This window comes from Sinocyclocheilus rhinocerous, unplaced genomic scaffold, assembly GCF_001515625.1.
Source record: "Sinocyclocheilus rhinocerous isolate Xijiao unplaced genomic scaffold, SAMN03320098_v1.1 scaffold3687, whole genome shotgun sequence".
Taxonomy (NCBI): domain Eukaryota; kingdom Metazoa; phylum Chordata; class Actinopteri; order Cypriniformes; family Cyprinidae; genus Sinocyclocheilus; species Sinocyclocheilus rhinocerous.
In genome coordinates, this window is record NW_015665832.1 from 14,966 (window position 1) to 21,928 (window position 6,963).

The window sequence follows — 6,963 nt, forward strand, 5'->3', positions numbered from 1 at the left end:
GGTTCACTAGAACGAGACAATTTAAGAAATTTTCAAATGACAAAATATTTGTCTTTTAATCACAAAAAGTAAACCAATGCAGTTGTATTTTGAAATGTTTTAACTAATCTAGTTCTTAACTAATGATTATTTTGCTAATCAAGTAATCTACTGATTATTTTGACAAGTAATCTGATATTTTTTAGTAATACAAATAGAACTAAGTGGAAAAACCGACTTTAATATGACTATATTTATACGATGAGGCAATACGAATTGGCCTAAAATAAAGTATCTAAACCAAGTACATGGTTTTATTGAACAACACTGTTAAATACATAATGTAATATGCCTATATTTATAACAAATACCTGCAGAGGGCGCCAACGGCCTGGTGAGGTTTCATGTGATTCAACGATTAAATCCATTTAATTTTAATATAAAATTTGTTCTGGCAATCATATCGTTCTTATGGAGATGATGTGATTACTCTGAGCTGTTTACAAAGCTCTGCTGCTTTTTTAATAGCTTTTCTATGTAAATATAGATTACGCTAGATGGAAATCTTTGACCATTGCGCCTCGCAGCTTTTTCAATGTGTCGCGCTCGAGACCCAGGCTTCTTTTCCATTCATCAGCTGCGACTCTGCAATTGGATACTATTATGCGCGTCTCGTGTTTATAAGAGCAAAAACTTCTGCTTGGCTAGTAATGTTAGTTTGGTTGAGAGTGAAAGCTGTGTTCCTCTCATACATTGGTAGGCGAACTCATGAACTCGAACGTGATATCAACAAGTGTTTTTAAATGTAGGACGACTATCTTTTTTTTTTTCGCAGCCAAACGCCGCACGCCGGAGATCCAGCACGGTGCCAGAGAACTTTAAGCTCTGAGCACTGCATGATGTGTAAATTTATATATATTTTGCAATTAATTTGCACAGAAATTTACGCAGACAAATTTGTCGGCACTGCGTGGTGCATCAATTGAAGCAAGAGTGGTTTTACAGGTTTTACAGGATTTGTTTCTTGAATGATGCAACGATTTATGTACAATGGTTTTTACGAACAATTTACACAGAAATCCATTCTCTAAATGAATGTCAGTTTACGCAAATGGTTTAATGAACATTTTACAGAAAATTAACTTTTTTTATAAAATTTGTTCTATAAACAAATAGTCTAAGTACTAACAAATCACATAGAAGTTTGTTCTGTAAAGAAATTTGTTGGTGCTGTATAATGTGAGAATTTACATGAGAATGGTTTTATGAACTTTTTAAGCAAAAATGTGTTTAAGATTCAAGTTGACAGGCAAAATCTTCCTATTTATCCAAATGGAATTTTATATTAGAGATAACATTTAGTGATATTCAGTTCAACTCAAAATTGCAATTTATTCGTAAAATCTGGCAACTGGAACCTTATTCAGAGATAAGGTTTGTATCCTTTGTTGTCGCTTAGATCCTTTATTGTCTATTCGTTCTGATATTTTTTTCATGAAATGGTATTCACAACCAATTTTACATTAGGCATATTTTGGAGTATTTTAGAAAGGCAGCATTACCTAACAACAGTAGAAACAATAGCCCACGCGGCCTTTGAGTGAGCACTGTAGAGAGAGTCCCTAGCTGCTAAAATTTAGAAAGATCACTGCTACATATTTCCAACCAGTCAAAGGCCAGTTATTGTAAAATGCATGTATTGATTTCATTTTGTAGCACAGGAAAAAAAAAAAACACTTTCTCTGTAAACAAGAGAACTATTGCAAGGTAAGGGTTTCATTTTTGTCTGGCAGTCGATGTGCCTCATTCAGTGAAATTATATAGAGATGTCAATTTATTACAAAGTAATCAGTAATAATTATTATTATTATTTTTTTTTTTAAGTGAAAGACATGGTTGCATTTTATCATTTGCATTTAGCACAATTTTTCCCTGCTTCCTGTGGCTGTATCAAAACAGGCACGGGTCACGACCTACAAGTGGAAAACCACAGTTCAACAGTAGATCTTTGTTGTTTACTTGACATTCAAACAGGGTCACTGTAGATCAACAAGGAAACAAACTGCACACCAGATGAATTGTAAAATCCATATTACTGAGTATGAAAAATGAATCAGTTTACCTTGATTGTGGGTTTCTTGGTGGAAAATCCTCGGTACCATCCTGTAATAGACAAAATACAAATGTTAATTGAGAAACATTGAAAATCTAATAATAATAATAATAATAATAAATGAAATACCCACAAATCAGACTGACATTAAAAATAAAAAAATAACGTGACGTAACGTAACAAGTATGCACTATATGGAAGCCCATTTCCACCACTGAAAAAAATAAAATTATAAAGCTAATTGCAACTTTTTATCTCACAATTCTAACTTTTTCTTTCTCGCAATTGCGAGTTTACATCTGGCAATTCTGTCTTTTTTCGAAGAATTGTGAGATATAAACTTCTATATAATTGCGAGTTATAAATCCAGATTTGCTTGATTTAAAGTCAGTATTGCAGCCTATAAATTTGCAATTGTGAGTTATAAAGCCAGAATTGTGATATATAAACTGGAAATTCTGACTTTTTTTTTCTCAGAATTGCGTGATATAAATTCGCAATTTCAAGTTATTACATCAGAATTGTGAGATTTAAACTCACAATTTAATAACAATAAACTGATTCCCTCTCAGAACTGGACTTTATAATTCGCAATTGCGAGTTTATATCTCACAATTCTGACTTTATTACTCACAATTGTGAGTTTATATCTCACAATTCTGAGAAAAAAGTCAGAATTGCTAGATGTAAACTCGCAATTGCGAAAAATAAAAAACGTAAAAATTGTGAGATAAAAAGTCGCAATTACCTTTTTTTTTTTTTTTTTAATTCAGTGGCAGAAACGGGCTTCCATAGCACCAGTATGCAATGACCAAAAATAAATAAATAATCTCAGACAAAAAAGAACTGTTCAGATGAAATATGACAGGCACTCAATAAATGTGTTGAGATGTAGCGCTCCCTATGATCAAAAGGTAAATTTAAAGTGTATTTGGGGGCATCTTACTCAAGTGGGTGTCCTGGCCCATGTAGCTTTATACATCTGTAATATTCCCCCATGAAATACATATCCAAATATCAGTTATTTTTGTCAACATACTGAACTGTATGCTGGATGCACACATACACTTGACTTTTTGACTCTGAAAAAGTGCTTCACTGCATCCCTAATGCATCGAATCGCATTTTCACAGCAACTACGCCGTGTTGAAGGCCATATTTTTTAGATGAGGTGGAACATAAAGACTGGAACTTATAGTACACTAAGTCTGGGCAATCAATTTCACTGGCTGATGTCCAGAACATCTCATAAATATTCTGCCTCCCAGCAGATTCACCACACTGCTGCAGAACCCCACCAACATCATAATAAGCCTTCAGTCCATAATAAACAAGCTCAAAACATTCAAATCTCAAGTCTCTGCACAGTATGTCACCTTATTATTACAGTAAGAAAGCCAGCTGTTAGCAACTCTAGCCGCATAAAGGGCTACATAATGACACATTAAATCATGACTAAATAGTCGCCTGGAGTAATAACACTTCTTTATTCTACACTGCTTGCTCAGCAAGGCTTTTTATAACCTTTTCAAACTAACTTTTTAATGATAGAAGAGCAAACATTTTTGATGTGGTAAAATACTTTCATCCATTGGTTAATTTCCCAGAACAGTATAAACTGTGGCGAATTCAAAACATTGCCTCGTTTGTTTAATCAACATAGCAACAAGAGATCAACCAATGGCATGAATTTAGGGTGGGACTATCTGACCAATAACAAATGAGGGGTGTGTTCAGGAAACCTGTTTGAAACATTTAATTTCTGCACTTCTTCATTGTGTAAATTATCTTATAGCAAAAAGTAGTACAATCATGAGGTCTGAAGATTTTGATATTAAAATAAAAGTTAATTATTCAGTTAGTGAATTAAAACAACATGGAAACAAGATATTTTTTATGCAGTCGCTGCTGAGGTAGACTGGGGGTAAAAACATTAAAAATGTTGAAGGTGATACAACAAATACTGCAGGTAACAAATACACTATAATATAACATTATGTGATAAAATATGAATAAAGTGTATACCAAATAATTTTCATGAAAAAGGCTTCACCAAATACATCTATATATGTACTTCTCCACTTTCTGTTTTTTTTCTCACACTATTTGTCTGGGGGAAAAAATTAGCCTTGGCCACATCATCTACCAAATTATTCCCTGTATTTTCTCTGCTTGAGTATTTCTCACTTAATTAGAGCATAAATAACCGGTACCTCCCCTGAAGCTAAATCATTAGCTATTAGCAAAGACCTATTATGGCAAAAAAATAAATAAAAATTCAGCAGCAACAGCAACCCTGACTAATATCAATCCCTTTCTGCCACAAAAAATGATGCCACAAAGCTGCTGCTCTGGATGGTTGCCAGAGTGTTGCTATGCAGTTGCTAAGGTGTCTTGAGTAATGTTAGCATGTTGCTATGCCAATAGGTGTTCTGGGTAGTTGCCAGTGTGTTGCTATGCGCTTGCTAAGGTGTCTTGAGTAATGTTAGCATGTTGCTATGCCAATAGGTGTTCTGAGTAGTTGCCAGGGTGGTGCTATTCAGTTGCTAAGGTGTCTTGAGTGATGAAAACATGTTGCTATGCCAATAGATGTTACGGGTGGTTGCCATGCAGTTGCTGAGGTGTCTTTAGGGATGTTAGCATGTTGCTATGCCAATAGGTGTTCTGGGTAGTTGCCAGTGTGTTGCTATGCACTTGCTAAGGTATCTTGTGTGATGTTAGCATGTTGCTATGCCAATAGTTGTTCTTAGTAGTTGCCAGGGTGTTGTTATGCAGTTGTTAAGGTGTCTTGAGTGATGTTAGCATGTTGCTAAGCCAATAGGAGTTATAGATAGTTGCCAGGGTGTTGCTAAGGTGTCTTAAGTGATGTAAACATGTTGCTATACCAATATATGTTATGGGTGGTTGCCATGGTGTTGCCATCATGCAGTTGCTAAGGTGTCTTGAGTGATGTTAGCATGTTGCTATACCAATATATGTTATGGGTGGTTGCCATGGTGTTGCCATCATGCAGTTGCTAAGGTGTATTGAGCGATGTTAGCATGCTGCTATGCCAATAGTTGTTATTGGTGGTTGCTAGGGTGTTGCTATTGTAACTGAAACACTATGCTGTTTGTTAAGGTGTCTTGAGTGATGTTACCATATTGTTATGTTGATACTAAGGTGCTCTGGATGGTTGTCAGTGTGTTGCTATGCAGTTGCTAAGGTGTCTTGAATGATGCTAGTCTGTTGCTATGCCAATAGGCTACTAAGGTGTTCTGGATAGTTGCTAAGATGTTGCCATGCAGTTTCTTAAGGTGTTTTGAGTGATGTCACCATGTTGCTATGCAGATACTATGGTGATCTGGATGGTTGCCAGGGTGTTGCTATGCAGTTGCTCAGGTGTCTTGAATGATGTTACCATGTTGCTATGCCAACAGTTGTTATTGGTGGTTGCTAGGGTGCTGCTATGCCGTTGCTTAGGTGTCTTGAGTGATGTTACCATGTTGCTATGCAGATACTAGGGTGTTCAGGATGGTTGTCACGGTGTTTCTAAGTCATTGCTAAGGTACACTGTGGGATGTTAGCACATTGCTTTGTCTATACTACTCATTACTTATTTTACTAGCCACTTAGCAATATTAGCATACTATTTCAGAGATGTAAAAACACTCTTCAATATTACACAATTTAATATGCAGGCCTTATCAAGCCTGACTAACTATGTAATGGCGGGACATTTGGACTTGGTAGAGAATCTGTGGAAAACGGGAAGTGAAATTGTTGGTGTGTGATGCAATCATTCATGTAGCCATTTGTAAACAATCTGCTGTGACAACCGTGGAAAATATTCATAAGCTTGGCTGCTAACGTCACTCACACCTGTGGCCATCTGTCTCGAACGCAACCCAGACTCTTACGTATTAATCATGGCAGTCTATCTTTGTTAGTATTCTCCCCAGGTGCATCTTGAAAATGGAGGAGGTGCACTTTGTAATTAGCTATTTGGTTTATGCGAGGAATGAGCGGGCCACGTCAGTCAACGTTAGCCGTTTCCATTGTCACTTTCCATTTAGCACCACAACGAACCATGCTATTAGCTAATGAACAACATTTGGACGTGGTACATTGGTCTTGTATCAGGTTGTGTGACACAAATTAGCATTGGGTCCACATGAGTGTTAATACATTTAAAGCATATTAGCAATGTGGAAATGATTTTGCCGTTAGCTTGCTACAAGCTGATGCACAGTAGCTAGCAAACCAGATGTTGAGGTCTCCTCTAGAGAAGAATCCATACCAAAACAACCACAAAAAGTTGTCAGTGCTGTATACAAACAGTGTTTGTGCTAGAGGCCGACTGTAGGCATTAGTTGTGATAGATTAGCAGACGGCTCATGTTTGCTGGCGTGAGGCTTCCATGTGGACATGAGGAAACTCAGCATCAACACACAGCTGCCAACAAACAAACACCTGATGAAATGTGTCATCTCTGTCTGTGTCTCTCAACAGGTGTAGACTGCAGGGACGTGTTGAGCTGTCAGATTGTTCATGCTCACAGCTGTGGTGGTGACATGTCTATCTCAAGAGGTTTTGCTCTTTAGAGTGCCACACCCTTGTGGGATTAACACTAGACAACTGCTGTCTGTCTGTCTGTCAGACTATCTATTATCTACATGTCTGTCTACCAGTCTGACTACATACGTACTAACTACTGTATCTGTCTATCAGTAAATGTATTTGTCTGTCTGTCTGTCTGTCTGTCTGTCTATCTATCTATCTATCTATCTATCTATCTATCTATCTGCCTGCCTGCCTGTCTGTCTATCTATCTATCTATCTGTCTGTCTGTCTGCCTGTCTCTCTCTCTCTGTCTGTCTGTCTGTCTGTCT

General features: G+C 36.8%; 1 long non-coding RNA gene across 1 annotated transcript in view; it reads right to left on the reverse strand.

The window, feature by feature from the left end:
- Positions 1-2,100: 2,100 nt before the first annotated feature.
- Positions 2,101-6,963, reverse strand: part of LOC107731593 (uncharacterized) — a 70,490-nt gene continuing 65,627 nt past the window's right edge. The window contains exon 3 of the long non-coding RNA XR_001638787.1: positions 2,101-2,142. This is a non-coding gene — a long non-coding RNA (uncharacterized LOC107731593). The remainder of the gene's footprint in view (positions 2,143-6,963) is intronic.